Genomic DNA, 17,501 nt, shown 5'->3' with positions numbered 1-17,501 from the left:
GGCAAATTAGTTAGCCTCTCTAAGCCTCAGTTTCTTTATTGATGAAATGCACATAGTAATATATGTATTTCATTGATTGTTGTAAGTCAATACATGTAAAGATCTTAGCACAGGGCTTGGCACATAGTCATGGTCCAATAAATTTTTTTTTATTAACATCATTCTCAATAAGTCAGTGAGCACCAAAAGGAGGAATACCATGGCCCTCTGTTTTCTGAGCACAAACCCTAAATTAGAGGATCAGAAATTCACATTCTTGGACTAAATTTCTTAAGTCTCCAATTGAAGTACTTTCTTAAACTATGATAGAACAGGATGATTTCAGGTTGAATCAGATATTGATATAAGAAAAGAGTTTCCATGTATTCAAACCTGACTTTGGAAGTATTGTTTGTCCTGTGGCCCCAGTACCTATAAAGTTTGATAAGATAGGATGGTGGGATGGGAAAAGATTTGCTCTGTCTTAAAGAACTTGTAAAAATTCCCCAGTCTACAAGTAGAAGGTAGAATATAGAGGAGGATCCTGGATTGATTTAAGGAGTGGGCAGAGAATAGCTGCAGACCGTGGAGCAAAAGGGAAAATGAAAAGCATTCTTGGCAAATGCCGTTTTGGGAACTGGAGACAGAGTAAGATGGCAGCATGACATTTCAGCTGTGTATATTTCACCCCTCAGTTCACCACCCACAATTCCCAAGCCCTGTGCTAAGATCTTTACATGTATTGACTTACAACAATCAATGAAATACATATATTATTACGCCCATTTCATCACCCCTTAACACCCATATAAATGCTTTCTCCAGATGATCTTCTTGCTTATCTTCTTGGTCCTCTTTTGTTTGTTCTTGTCTCCTTGTTCTTTTACTCAACTGACCTTTTTATTTTCTCTGATTCTTACCTAACTGAATCCTCAGGCCAGTATACTGACAGCCTGTTGGACATGTGCTTTAGGACTGCTAACTCTGGCCCATATCAATTATATTAGCCAGGGTCAATTATGGAAGCAAAAGCCCTCTGAAGGTTATGGCATAGAGATGTATTATCGGGATAAGGCCTTACTGGCAAAGCAGGGAAATAAGGTTCCAAAGAGGGAATTGGAGGATCAAAGAAAAGTTGGTAACCAACTCTGAAGCATGACATGGGAGGACAAGTCAGAGCTTGCAAAAACTCTGGGAAGCCAGGCAGTTTTGCTGAGATGGGATCATGTTGCTTCTGTGTCTGGTGGTGGTTCTTGGGTCACTCTTGAATGCAGCCTGGCAATTGGGAAGAAGAGCTGAAGTGGAGGAGAGTGAGACAACCTGGAATCTATTGGTACCTCTGCCTTGTCTCTTGCTATATCTACCACATTGACCCTATGGAGTAATGGCTGCTACTTCACTTCTGGCATCCAAATCTCACTCAGCATTCCTTGTCAGCTAAATCTAACTTGTGATTCTGATATGGTTTGGCTGTGTCCCCACCCAAGTCTCATCTTGAATTGTAGTTCCCATAATCCCCACGTGTGGTGGGAGGGACTTGGTGGGAGGTAACTTAATCATGGGGGTGGTTTCCCCTATGCTATTCTTGTGATAGTGAGTAAGTTCTCACAAGATCTGATGATTTCATAATGGGCTTCCCTCTTCACTTGGCTCTCATTCTTCTCCTCCCTGCTGCCATATGAAAAAGGATGTGTTTGCTCCTTCTTCCACCATAACTGTAAGTTTGCTGAGGTCTCCCCAGCCCAGTGGAACTGTAAGCTAATTAAACCTCTTTCCTTTATAAATTACCCAGTCTCAGGTATGTCTTTATTAGCAGTGTGAGAACTGACTAATACAGATCCTATAGGGAAAGAGTTCTGGGAAGTTTGGTTTCAGCCCAGCCAAGTTGACGTAGTGCAAAGTACTACACTATTTGACTCTTATTTTTTCTCATCTCTAATTTTAATGCACCCAGAGCTCTAGGTAAGAGATGCTCCTGTCCCCAGGCTTTGCCCTGTGGGACCCATACTTGGGCTATTCAGTAGGGAAATTGGGCAATGTGGTTCTGGTTATGAATAATGATTGTTATATAACTTATCTTGTTTTCCTTGATTCCTTGACTTCCAGGGAATTCAAATCAAATTTTTTTTTTTGCCACCAAACAATAAGTATCTTAAGACTCTCCCACCTTTTTCTTTTTCAGTGCTTTCATCTTCATTATTCTTCTTCATAACATGGCTCCTGTTTATTTATTTTGTGTATTTTAAAATAAACATTTAAATACATACATTAAGTATCTTTATATTTTAAAATGCTTTACTTTTTAAACAGGAAACAATTACATAAATAAAATTTCCAAAAGTAGAAAGTGAATATACATTGAGAAGTCGCTCTCTGTCATTCCTGCCCCTTTGTATTGAGTTTTTGTTCTTGAATGCCTTGCTGATCTTGCCAGAGATTTTTCTTCTTTGAGACAGGTCTTGCTATGTCACCCAGTCTGTAGTGTGCAGCCTTGAACTCCTGGGCTCAAGCTATCCTCCTGCCTCAGGCTTCTTTTGCCAGAGATTTTTTAATGCCTATAGAAGAAAACAGAAATTTATCTTATTTTTGTCCCTTTTTTACACAAATGGTAGCATTCCAGGTACAGTGATCTGTGCACTTTATTTTACATATAACTATAAATATGTATACAACCATGAGAGATTTTTCTAAATAAACGCACATAAATACATAAGACCTTTCTCTTCTTTTGGGAGTAGATAGAATAGTAGATAATAGTAGATAGCAGAACCACAAATTAATGAATGATGAACGAACTATAAGCTATATTCCAAAGTTCAATCAAAATAATTATTGTGTCATCTGTTGTGTTGGATGGTATATATTATTATTTTCCTTCTTAATCCTCACAATGAAATTGGCCCCATTTTAAATTCTGGAATCAGTTCATTTACTCATTGCTTTAGGCTTACTCATCACCCCTCAGTTTACCACCCACAGTTCCCAAGTCAATCCTGAATGATGTGAAGACCATCTTCACATTAATGGTTAATGGTATTGAATGACTCAGTTTACTGTAGGCACAATTGCCAGTGTGCCTGGGGTAAATCCACAGAACCAAGGAAGCATAGGCTTTCCATCGACTGTGCCACGTTGCTCATCCATGACTGAGATGCTGGCTCAGGCCCTCCATTTGTCCTCCAGTTAGTCCTCTCTTTAGGATTGGATTTCTGTCTTGAAAGCCTTCCATATTTTCCCCTAGTTAACTTTGACCATCTTTTCCTCAATGTTTGCCTGAATTACCTCTATATTTTCAGCTGTGTACTAGAATCCAGTTCAAAATAGATCCTCCTGGAATCACATTGTTTACAATCCCTTTCCTATGTCTTGTCACTACATGGAAACTCTTGTTGCCATATCTCAGATAGTTGATTCAACCCCCCATGCACACTGCTAAGTTAAATCTAAATTCACTATTCCACTATGAATACCCTAGTGGAATCTTATTCACTATTCCACTATGAATTTAAATTCACTATTCCACTATGAATATTCTAGTTTGTACTAATAATTTGAATGGAGAAATTATCACCAAAACTAGTTCGACAGCTGGGCGTGGTGGCGGGTGCCTGTAATCCCAGCTACTCAGGAGGCTGGGGCAGGAGAATCTCTTGAACCTGGGAGGCAGAGATTGCAGTAAGCCAAGATTGCACTACTGCATCCAGCCTGGGCGACAGAGTGAGACTCCATCTTAAAGAAACAAACAAAAAACCAAAAAAAACCCCCCCAAAACCCAAAAAAAACCCCAAACTAGTTCAGGTTCTCTGCTCTTGGTCTTCTAGATCTGTTTTCTTTACGTTTTCCTTTTAGTCTGGGACACCATGAGACCAGGCTTGCCTTACTCATCAAATTTGAGTATGTTATGTTTATTATTTTTGTGGATCAGACAGCAGAGGAAATATTGTTGAACAACCTATTTGCATTAAGGCTAAATAAAAAATTTTAAAAGAATATGTAATTTTACTGACTTTGAAATCTATAGAAAGTATTTCAAAGAGAAAAGTAAAACTAGAATAGAGTTGTTTTTCAGATCACTGGCCAATGAGTTGCAGGGTGGCTTTAATAATACTGGTGGACTCTTTCTTGGATTACAACATTTTGGAGATTACAGCTGGCTCTTCACTGATTACACTTTCAAAGACATTCACTCTATTTCCTTTTAAATAGTAGGTGAACTATATTAGGAAAGAATTACTCTGAAACTACGGTACCTATTAATTCAGGGGTGTCCAATCTTTTGCTTCCCTGGCCACATTGGAAGAAGAAGAATTGTGTTGGGCCACATGTAAGTAAAATACATATAACATTAATGATAGCTGATGAGAAAAAAAGATTGCAAAAAAATCTCATAATGTTTTAAGAAAGTTTAGGAATTCACGTTGGGCCACATTCAAAGCTGTTCTGGGCCGCATGTAGCCTGCAGGCCATAGGTTGGACAAGCTTATATAAGTCAATTTCTTTTCCAAGTCTTTCCAAAACCTCACAGTCGAAGTGAGGTTCACCTCTTTTGACAACATCTTAAAAATAGAAACATTGTCAGTCCTGATGCAGTGGCTCAGACCTGTAATTCCAACACTTCGGGAAGCTGAGATTCGAGCCCAGGAGTTTGAAATCAGCCTGAGCAGCATGGCACAACCCCATTTCTACAAAAAAAAAAAAAAAAAAAAAAAAAATTAGCTGGGCATAGTAGAGTGTGCCTTTAGTCCCAGCTACTAGAAGGTTGGCAGGGGTAGGGGGTTGTGCCGGGATGGGAGAATCACTTGAGCCAGGAGGTCAAGTCTGCAGTGAGCAATGATCATACCACTGCACTGCAGCCTGTGTGACAGAGAGAGACCCTGTCTCAAAAAAAAAAAGAAAAAAAAAATTACATGATAAATTTTAATTGCAGAGAAATACTGTATCTGGTGGGCTTAAGTCTATCAACTGTTTATTGCACAAGAATAGCCCTGACAAAATATTTATGTGGTATAGTCACAGATACTATTAAATAGGGATTTATTTTACACGTAATTTAAACATCAGAATCATAAAATCAGAGATAGTAACAGTACAGGAAAGGGGTCCTGGTCCAGACCTCAAAAGAGGGTTCTTGGATCTCGCACGAGAAAGAATTTAGGGAGAGTCGGTAAAGTGAAAGCAAGTTTATTAGGAAAATGAAGGAATAAAAGAATGGTTACTCCATAGACAGCAGCCCTGAGGGCTGCTGGTTGCCCATTTTTATGGTTATTTCTTCACGATATGCTAAACAAGGGGTGGATTATTTATGCTTCTCTTTTTTAGACCATAAAGGGTAACTTCCTGACGTTGCCATGGCATTTGTAAACTCTCATGGCACTGATGGGAGTGTAGTAGTGAGGACGACCAGAGGTACTCTCGTGGCCATCTTGGTTTTGCTGAGATTTAGCCAGCTTCTTTACTGCAACCTGTTCTATCAGCAAGGTCTTTATGACCTGTATCTTATGCTGACCTCCTATCTCATTCTGTGATTTACAATGCCTTTACTGTCTGGGAATGCAGCCCAATAGGTTTCAGCCTCATTTTACCTAGCTCCTATTCAAGATGCACTTGCTCTGGTTCACATGCCTCTGACAGTAAGGACCAAAGATTTTAGTTGAAATGCAATAAAAGCACATGGCTCCATGCTTATATTTCACATTATCCTCTAATTAATTGTATATGAAGTTGGAGAATGATGTGTGGCAATAAATTGATCTACTTTGCGATTTTCCTAAAATTTTAACTTAATTGTCGCTAATAGGTATTTTATCATATATACCATTTGTAGCAGACTGTTTCCTGTAATTATTCAAAATATGATTTCCCTCTTTATGCCCATAAAATGGAGAGATAAAAGTGATTTTTCTTAAAAGGAGGCTTAGAATGTACAAAAATGTACCTTTCTTATTCAGTGCTCTGAAAGGAGGCATTTTCTTCATTCACAGCACAAAATTATAATTCAAGGAGGAAATCTGATACAATGATTTAGAAGTAAAAGAAGCACATCGATTCTCCAAATCGTTAGCTTTTTGTTAGCACTCTTGTAATTGCTGTTAAAAGAGCAATTTAGCTCTTAGAAGTGCTGGGAGATAATGCATTTGTTAGCTGAGAGGCAGGAGAATGCAGTCAAATGGTGACTGCGAATTAGTCTAGGCAGGTTTCTGCTAGCAATCCGGGCTGTATTCAGGTCTGACTTTGGAAACTCATTGCATCTCAGGTTGCCTATTCATTCACAGGGGAAGGCTGGCTTCATGGGGCAGCCGTGTTGGCACTCTTGGAAGATACAGCTGAAGTGCATGGGGCTTTTTCCTCCTAGGTGCTGATTGAGTGCAAAATTGCAGGCTGTGCTTGGACCACACAAATGCTCGTTCTCACAGCAACCTCTTGTGTGTTCTGAGTCTAGCTTCTATATAAAACCTCGAAGTGTGTGATTGAAATCCTGCTTGGGGAAGAGAAATGTCAAACAAAGATTACATGGAGAGAGTAATTTATAGAGTGGCTGCAGATGGGAGATGAATACAAGTGAGAGAGCCATCGTGGATTTCCTCCAAGATTAGAAGTGTTGACTCCGGAGATCAGACTCCAGGTCACCTGCTCTGCTCATTATGCGGTGGATCTGTCGGAGGCTTCTGTTGGAGCCTTAGTCACCTTCTCTTTTTTTTTTTTTTTTTTGAGACGGAGTCTTGCTCTGTCACCCAGGCTGGAGTGCAGTGGCGTGATCTTAGCTCACCACAACCTCTGCCTCCCAGGTTCAAGTGATTCTCCTGCCTTAGCCTCCCAAGTAGCTGGGATTACAGGCATATGTCAGCACACTCGGCTAATTTTGTATTTTCAGTAGAAACGGAGTTTCTCCATGTTGGTCAGGCTGGTCTTGAACTCCCAAGCTCAGGTGATCTGCCTGCCTCGGCCTCCCAAAGTGCTGGGATTACAGGTGTGAGCCACGATACCTGGCCTAGATGAATTTTAAGAGATGACTTTATGGGACTAACCTCTGGACTTTACAGGATGGATGGGATTTGTGTGTGAAGATGGGGTGAGTAAATAGGGTAGTTGGGTCAGCCCAGCCCTAGTTGCCTTGTTCCCACTTCCCCACAGTCCAGCCCACTGATCTTGCCTCCTACGGACTCAGCTTGAACCCAGTTTCTGAGCCACTCTGAATGGGCCATTTCTGAACTTTTACCTGCTGCAAGACTGCCAGGTCTTTTTTGCTGCTGCTCAGCTACAGGATCCGATGCCTTGGTGATGACTAGAATGCTCCCTTATTTTAAGGTTCACGTGTATTGTGGGTTAAATTATGTTTCCCCCTTTTGTCTGAATATGTTGAAGCCCTAACCCCCTGTACTAGTGAATGTGATCTTACAGAAATAAAGTCTTTGAAAATGTGATCCAGTTAAGATGAGGTCATAATGGATTAGGGTGGGCCCTAAATCCCATGACTCTTTCCTTATAAGAAAAAGAGAAATGGGGAAATTTGGACACAAAGATATGCAGAGAGGAAAACATCATATGAAGAGACAGAGTCACACAGGGGAGAAGGCCGTATGCAGATGGAGGCAGATTGGAGGGATGAAGCTACAAGTGAAGGAATGCTGGCTCCCACCGGAAGGGAGGACAGAGGGAAGGATCGTTCCCTGGAACCAGTAGAGGGAGCTTGATCCTGTTAACATGAAATTTTTGACTTCTAGTCTCCAAAACAATGAGGGAATAAATTTCTGTTGTTTTAAGCCACCTGGTTTGTGGTAATTTGTTATGACAGTCCTGGAAAACTCATGTACATAGATTTAGAAAACAAGAGCTGCTTGCAATTTTCTTCCAGCACTCACTTAGCTTACATAACCAGAACTTTGTTTCGGTGGCTCTTTCCAGTAATCATTTTATATAGCATTGATGCGATCAGGAATAATCAAGGCAATCCAAACAGTAGATGGGTTAAAATAAAGGTAGTTTTGCATGTTCTCACCCATAAGTGGGAGTTGAACAATGAGAACACATGGACACAGGGAGCGGAACATCACACACCAGGGCCTGTCAGGGGGTGGGGGGCAAGGGGAGGGAGAGCATTAGGACAAATACCTAATGCATGTGGGGCTTAAAACCTAGAAGACAGGTTGATAGGTGAAGCAAACCACCATGGCACGTGTATACCTATGTGACAAACCTGCACATTCTGCACATGTATCCCGGAACTTAAAGTAAAATAAAAAAATTTAAAAAAGGTAGTTTATCTCTGCAGTGTTTGCTATGTAATCATTAAAATGAGATAGAAAGAGATAGACAGATCATCTAGACAAACAATGAACAAAGAAACATTGGATTTAAACTGTACTTTAGACCAAATGGACCTAACCGGTATCTACAGAACGTTTTGTCCAACGGCTGCAGAATACACATTCTTCTCATGAGCACAAGGAACATTCTCCAGGATAGACTATATTATAGGCCACAAAAAGTCTCAACAAATTAAAAAAATTTGAAATCATGTCAAGTATCTATTCAGACCACAGTGGAATTAAACTAGAAATTGGTAACAAGAGAAACATTGGAAACTGCATGGAAATTAAACAACATGCTCCTGAATGACCACTGGGTCAATGAAGAAATTAAAGAAAAAATAAAAAAAATTTCTTAGAACAAATGAAAATCAAAACACAACATACTAAAACCTGTGGGATACAGCAAAAGCAGTGCTAAGAGGGAAGTTTATAGCAATAAATGCCTACCTCGAAAAAGTGGAAAGATTTCAAATAGACAATCTAACAATACAACTAAAGGAACTAAAATATGAAGAACAAACAAAACTCCAAATTATAGAAGGAAAGAAATAGTAAACATCAGAGCAGAACTAAATGAAATTCAGGCTACAAAGTACAAAGCAGCAACAAAATAAAAAGTTTTTCTTAAAAGGTAAACAAAATTGATAAATCGCTAACTAGACCAACCAAGAAAAAAGAAGGAAGACTCAAATAAATAAAATCAGAAATAAAATATTACAACTGATACCACAGAAATACAAAAGATCATCAGAGACTATTATGAACAACTATAAGCTAACAATCTGGAAAATTAAGAAGAAATAGATACAGTCCCGCTCACATACAACCTACCAAGATTGAACCTGGAAGAAATGGAAAACACGAACAGATCAGTAATGAGCAATGAGATTGAATCAGTTATAAATCTCCCAACAAAGAAAAGTTCAGGACTGCATGGCTTCACTGACAAATTCTACCAAACTTACAAAGAAGAGCTAACACCATGATTCTCCTCAAACTTTTCCAAAATATTGATTAGGAGGAAATTATTCCTAACTCATGCTATGAGACCAGCCTTACCCTGATACCAAAACTAGACAAGCATGCAACAACAAGAAAAACATCTACAGGCCAATATCTGACGAACATCGATGCAAAAATTCTCAACAAAATGCTAGCAAACTGAATCCAACAGCATATCAAAAAGATAATACACCATGATCAAGTGGGATTTTCCCAGGGATACAAGGATGGTTCAATATGCAAAGCAATAAATGTTAATCACCGTATCGACAGAATAAAGAACAAAACACAGGTGATCATCTCAATAGTTGTAGAAAAAGTGCTGGATAACATTTAACATCCCTTCCTTATAAGAACTTTGAACAAAGTTGGCATAGTAGGAACAAACCTCAAGACAATAAAGTCCATTTATGACAAACCAACAGCTAACATCATACTGAATGGGGAAAAGCTGAAAGACTTTCCTCTAAGAACTGGAGCAAAACAAGGATGCCCACTTTTACCACTCCTATTCAACATAGCACTGGAAGTTCTAGCCAGAGCAATTAGGCAAGAGAAAAAAATAAAAGGCATTCAAATTGCAAAAGAAGAAGTCAAATTGCCCTTCTTTGCAGATGACATGATCTTGTATCTAGGAAAAACCTAAAGATTTCACCAAAATCTCTCTTATCTGATACATAAATTCAGTAAAGTAGAATATAAAATCAACATACAAAAATTGGTAGCATTTCTATACACAAATAATGAACCAGCTGAGAAAGAAAACAAGAAATGTATCCCACTTATGATAGCTACAAAAACAACCAAAAAACCATAAGAATAAATTTAACTAAGGGGGTGAAAGACCTTAGAAAAAACTACAAAACACTGATGAAGGAAATTAAAGAGGACACAAAGAAATGTAAAGGCAACCCATGTTCTTGGATTGGAAAAATTAATGTGCTGAAAATGATTATACTACCCAAAGCAATCTACAGATTCAATGCAATTTCTGTCAAATTTCCAAGGTCATTTTTTTTCACAAAAATAGAAACTCAATCCTAAAATTCGTATGGAATTAAAATGGAGCCCAAATAACCAAAGCAACCCTGAGCAAAGAGAACGAAGCTGGAGACATCATACTACCTAACTTCAAAATACATTACAATGCTATAGTAACTGAAATAGCATGGTACTCGTATAAAAATAGACACATAAACCAATGGAACAGAGACACTCCAGAAATAAATACATATATTTATAGCTGATTTTTTGACATAGATTTCTAGAACATACATCAGGGAAAGGAATCCTTGTTCAATAAATGGTGCTGGGGAAACTGGATATTCATATGCAGAAGAATGAAACTGGATCATTATCTCTCACCACACACAAAAATCAACTCAGGATGGATTAAAGACTTAAACCTAAGACTCAAACTCATAAAATTATTAGAAGACAGAGAAAACATTTCAAGACATTGATCTAGGCAAGAATTTTATGGTTAAGACCTCAAAAGCACAGGTAACAACAAAAAAGTAGACAAATTGTACCATGCAAAACCAAACAGCTTCTGCACAACAAAGAAAACTATCAAAAGGGTGAAGAGACAACATGTTGAATTGGAGAAAATATTTGCAAACTATCCAACAAGGAACGAATATCCAGAATATACAAGCAACTCAAACTGCTCAACAGGAAAAATAATCACATTAAAAAGTGGGCAAAGGACGTGAATAAACGTTTCGCAAAAGAAGACATACAAATGGCCAACAGATATCTGAAAAAATGCTGAACATTATTAATCATCAGGGAAATGGAAATCATAACCACAATGAGATATAATCTTACCTTAGCTAGAATGGCTATTATTAAAACGTCAAAAAGTAACTGATGCTATTCAGGATGTGAGAGAAGGGAACTCATACACTTTTGGTGGGAGTGTAAATTATTACAGCTACTATGAGAAACAGTATGGAGATTTCTCAGAAATGAAATCAGTATATCAAAGGGATACCTGCCTCCCTGTGTTTATTGCAGCACTATTCACAACAGGAAAGATATGGAGTCAACGTAAGTATCCTTCAATGAACAAATGGACAAAGAAAATGCAATATATATACACGATGGCATACTATTCAACCACAGAAAAGAATGAAATTGTGTCATTTAGTGCAAAATGAATGAAATCGAAATCTCATGTTAAATTAAGTAAGTCAGGCACAGAAAAACAAATATCTCATGTTTTTACCACATGTGGGAATTTAAAGAGTTGATTTCATGAAAATTGAGAGTAGAATTTAGGTACCCGAGTCTGGGATGGATGTGTGGGTGAGTGGTGGGGTGAGGGCCTTGAAGAGAGACTGGTTAATGGGTACTATGCAGAGTGGGGTGACTGTAGTTGATAACAATGTATTATGTATTTCAAATTAGCTAGAAGAGAACACTTGAAATGTTCCCAATACATAGAAATGATAAATACTTGAGGTAATGGATACACCAATACCCTGGCTTGATCATTACACATTCTATTAATGTAACCAAATATCACATGTACCCCATAAATATGTACAAATATTATGTATCAAAAATTAAAATCTCAAAAATTTTAGTATCCGAAGTGTATAAGACAAATGTGTCATATGGAAGAAGAAACAGTAAATCTTAGCCAAAATAATAATTTGTAAGCTTCTTTTGGATAGGAATATTTTGTATTTTTCAAATCACAAACCTTCTAAGTCTCAATTTTCTCATTTAAAAAACATATGCTTGACTTAAATTTGCAAATTCTTTAATATTTAAAATCCTATAAAAGAAAACAAATGTATAAAATTTCAAGCTAATTATCTCTGTGGAAATTTATGTGGATGCTGCACACAGAAGGAATAAATCGAAGAAAAATCTTACAAGTAAAATTTCACTTATGTAATTTCCTAATTTCCTAAAACAAGCAGTTAAAATAGACATGAAATATCTTAATTTTCATTCCACAGAATAAATAAAACAATACAATTTTATTTTTTAACCAAGCAATTTTAATTTCCCTATTTTCTTCACATAATATTGTATTTGAAATGAACTTTTTCTATCATATGTAGTGCAAACACATAAGCCTACTTATTCAAGTGCACAGATATTGTTTCTAGCAGGATTTAAAATTGCTATTATTGGGCAAACTAACATAAAAATGGACCTTAATGTTTGTATGTTGATTCAACAGGATAGAATTTAATGTTGCAAAAAGAAATGATAAGCAGCAATTATGATCTTTGCCTGTATTGCCACATTAATCATTCAATGAATTAGAACTAAAATTTTAAGCTTTTTTTGTTAATATTAGTCATTATCATACATATGCATATACTTTTGTATAAATAACACAACTAATGTATTAGTGCCAGTTATTATCTGTGTGGCTATTAGTAAGTCATATAGTTTTCCTCATTAACAAATAGGCTACCTAAACCTCTGGTTTCTCATTTACAACAGGCAACAGATTTCTTGAAGAAAAGCAATTGGTGTTAATGCCTGGCATGGGCTTAGCACACAGATTCTCAATAAATGGAACTTATTAGCAGTTGATAGGTATTTGTATCTATTGTCAGTGAATTTCAGTATTTTTAAATTTTAAGACAATACTTAAATTTTGCCTTGTTTATAAAAGGAAAAGCCAATTTGTAATAAATTCTCAGAATCTTCTTAAGCTTAACACCTACTTTTCTTCTTTTTTTCTTTTATGATGAACTATAGCATCTGAATTGGCTTAATTAATTAGCAAATAACATTTTCTAGATTTATAAAGATAAATCAGTCCGAGTCATTTTTTCTTTAAAGGATATCCATTTTTCAACTCTTTCTGCATGGGGACTTTAGACTTTGGGAAAAATCTTTTTGAGAAGTAATATTTTAGATTCTATGATTTCTTAGACATACTGCTGGTAAATGTTTTCTTTCATCTGTGCATGCTACATTGGATTTCTGTGGGCAACAATCATGCCTTCTGTGGTTTTTGCAGTCAGTAACCCTACCCCTTAGTGTGATCTTGCTTAGGTATTAGAGAGACTCAGGGCTGGAAGAGAATATCTAATGTTCTACCCAGCATGTAGTCCTTGCCAAGTATCTCTTACAGATTCAAATCTTTTGGTATGACTCTCCTCCCACACACAAGGGATTCATTCTTTTTCAAGTAGATCTTGGTAAGTATGTGACCTTTCAAAGATTGTAATAATCTAATTTATGGTTTTTATTTAATAACTTGTTTGTTTATAAAGTTTTCTATTGTTTGAAGACACATTTAACTAAGATCTGTCTTCCTACAAGTTTTTACTGATTGATTGCAATTCTGCTGTCTCGCATTTAACAGAATTAAGTTTGGTTCAATTTTTCCCAAAGCTAATCCTTTAAATATTTAAGGAATCTATCATCTCACTATATATATATTGTATTTTCTAAGCTGAACATTTCCAGTTTCTGTAGGTGGTTTTTCATATGATGAAATTTTTGAATTCTTCTTCATTCTGGGTGTTATTAGGTTTACCAACATCCTTCTTGAAATGTGGTGTAAGATTTGAACATTCTTTTTTTTTCCTAACATTCTTTAGTTAAGATTTTTAACACTCTGAAGAGGCCTGAGCCTAGGGCTTTATTCTTTTGTTTGTTCAAGCTACACAGTTATATTAAGACAGTTATATTCTGTCTTTATTGGCTAATAATGCAAGCATTTGTTACTCTTTGTGAGTGTATGTGACTGGGGTTTGAAATCCATTGTGATGTTTGGCAAAGTGTCTTAATCATGCACAAACATAAGTAAGAATACTTTCATTTTTCATAAAGTCATCAATATTCATTTAATTGTCTCTTAAATGTCCTAAATAATATGATTTTTCTTTGAGATGGAAAAAATCCCATGATTATTTATTAAGAGCAATTAGATATTCAAGTTGGAGTAATGTTAACAAATTTTCTAGCATAGTAGTACATAAATGCTTTTTGATAACATTTCCCTTCATTAAAAAAATGGTATCTCCAGTTCTAAATCACACATTTACCCATGTAACAAACCTTCACATTCTGCACATGTACCCTGGAACTTAAAAAAAAAATTAATTATTAAAAAAACTAAAAACGAAACAAAACAAAAAATGGGGTGATTCAAACAAAGGTCACATGGTTTGTTATGCCATGTTGCCAATTAATCCATATTAATTATGGGTTATTTCCTTGATTGAAAAGGCTCTTGGCCAAGGGGATTTGCAAAAATAAACTTCTTTGATAGTATAATTCCTACTCGAGGGTATTTCTCCCTTTAGCCTGTGACTTTCATTGTTTGTTTATTAAATTCATGATGAAAATTATTCAGAGGCAGTAGTTCAAGTTTGCAGACATTCTGTAAAAATGGGTCAGCAAATGTTGAGACATAGGATATTTAAATAACTTCCTTAAAATCCAAAATAAAATCATTTCTCACTTTATGTTCATTGTAATGCAAAAATCATGAAGATTGATAAGGATATTGTTTTAACTTGCGTGGCAAATAAATTTAAACATTTAGTGGCTCCAACAAGTAATGTAGACTCTTCAGTAGTTACTTTTTCTATCCAATGTTACATTCACACTCATCACTTTAGGATATTCACCATTCAGTGAGTAACCAAATTTTAAACACCAGATCAAGGGAGAGTGTTTTTTTAAATCAGAAACTAATTTCACGCAGAACAGTGATTCTCAAACTTTAATGAGCATATGAATCCCCTGGGAATCTCGCTAGAATGTGTGTCCTGATGGTGAGTCTGGCATGAAGCCTGAGATTTTTGCATTTCTAACACCTCCAGGTGATGCCAATTCTATTGGTCCCTGGACAACAATTCAGCTACATGTTCCAAATTTTGATTTACCATCTCCTTACAGTCATTATTTCATTGTAAGTAAGTGTTGAAGCCCATCACACTTACTTATAAATAGTTATCTTTTTATTATAATTATTTTTATGTAACCAACCCCTTAGACTGTAAACCACTTCAGGAGTAAGAATTTTTCATTTGAGCAGAGCTTACGTCGGTAAATAGCATATAAGAAAGAACTCAGTACAAGTTTTTCACTGTATTAATAAAGTCATCTGCATTCACTACCATGGTATTTATATTACATAATTTAAAAAATGTTGTGTTAACACAAATCAACATAGAAAATGCTTTAATGTCATCAGTTTTTTAGGCTTGTTATTCTTCTATATGAATTTGATGAAATGTGCTTAGACTTAGTTTTCTGATAACTTACAAATGAATTGTAAGATAACTTACAAATTGAGATTAATTTTAGTTTTACAAATATAGTCTTAAAATTATTTGCACAATGTTAAAAAATAAAATTACAGAAAAGTAAAATTAAAAAAGTGAAAGTCTTTCCTCAATTATTATTCTTTCAAGAATATCACTGCTAATAACTGGTGTGTATCTGAATGGCAGATGCACCTGACAGCCATAACTTAAGCACACCCTGAGAATGACTCTATAGTCTAAGACGAATGTGTGTTCGGAGTTCTGACCTAAGGAATCTGGGAGTGGCCACCCAGAGAGTCATTGCTTATCTAAGAGAAACATTTGAACTCCTGGCCCATCCCGTGGAACACACACCACATAGGGAATCAAGGCCCCGTGTTTTGGGTTAAATGAAGGTGGCCAGGTGGAGACTGCTGGGAGGAGAGTGCTAAGTGAAAATGCTATGTAAACTGCATGCTTTTTATAAATGGTAGTGGTTGCTCTGTCCAGCCCACCACCACTGTGCTGCCCTGTATGTTAAGTCCCCTCAATAAACCCTCTGTCTCATTTGCTGGCTCCAGGGCTCTTCTTTGGCCTCTTGAACATGGTGCCACTCCTATTGAAATCAATAAGGGTCTAGCACAACAGTATATTCAAAGCCTTTTCTTCTAGATATACAGTGGTTTTCTTAGGCATAGACACATAGAGGCATACTTTATTTTTTTTTTCTTCCTAAAATTCAGATCATTCTGTAATACTCTTCTGTTTGCCTTAAGAAAACTTTCATGGCATGTTCATAGCTTAATACTTAGTGATTCTGTTTTTAATACTTGGCATAGTTTTCAACTCACAGTAAAACTACTCAATAAAAATATTGAAAACTACTCAATAAATATGCATTTGATAAGTATTGAACGAATGCTAAATCTAATTTCTGATCTCTGGATCCAAAAAAATTACAATTTCTTTGTTGAAAACTGTTAGCTTCTCACCTCTTCCAATGTTTAGCTACTACAAACATTGTTACAATAAGCTTTTTTTCATCTTTGGCTTTTGTGCACAAGTAATACAATTTCATATAAATAAAGTGACTGGGTCAGACTCTATGAGTTTTGACAATATTATCAAACCACCCTTCAAAAAGGGAGTAGTGCCCTATTCATTATTGCCAGTTGTCTAGGATGACTCTCTTGCTCGGACCCTTACCATGACTAGAGACTAACAGTCTTTTTAATAGGTGAAAAATACATATAATAATAATAATTTTTTATTTTGCTTTTTAATCAAAGTATCACTTAAAGTAAAATGAACCAATCTTAATGGAGAGCTCAGTGAATTTTTTACGTAAACACACGCATGCATAATCACCACAAAGCTCAAGCTATAAAATATTTCTACAGAACATGAGTCTTTCGTCTGTCTCCTTAATAGAATGTCAGCTCCCAAGGTCAGAAGTTCTTTTTTGCTCACTGGTGTTCTCTAATGCTTAGAAGAGTGCCTGACCCAAGGGAGACACTCAGTAAATACTTGTTGAGGGAATTCGAACCTTCTCATGGTGGGGTGGGCACAGCCTCAGGCTCCTATGCACTGTTCATGCTTTGACTTCGGTCCACGTCTGCAGCAGGGTTGACGGGAGCTCTTCCACATCTCTGCAGTCTCTTCCACATCTCTGCAGTCTCTTCCACATCTCCGCAGTCTCTTCCACATCTCCGCAGTCTCTTCCACATCTCTGCAGTCTCTTCCACATCTCTGCAGTCTCTTCCACATCTCTGCAGTTCCTTCCCGCTCTTTGCCTTGGGTCCTGAGGACTCCCTTGCCCCATGCTGTCATGGGAATCCATGGTGAGGTATAAGCTTCAGGCCCTGGACAACCTAATGTATTACAGTGTCAAGATGTTAAGGATGTCTAGGATCAAGGTAGTCAAATTTAATGTTCCCCGAATTTTACAAAGGCATCATAGCTATGCTGGCTGTAT

This window comes from Hylobates moloch, unplaced genomic scaffold, assembly GCF_009828535.3.
Source record: "Hylobates moloch isolate HMO894 unplaced genomic scaffold, HMol_V3 SCAFFOLD_5, whole genome shotgun sequence".
Classification (NCBI taxonomy): Eukaryota; Metazoa; Chordata; class Mammalia; order Primates; family Hylobatidae; genus Hylobates; species Hylobates moloch.
This window is presented reverse-complemented; position numbering follows the sequence as displayed.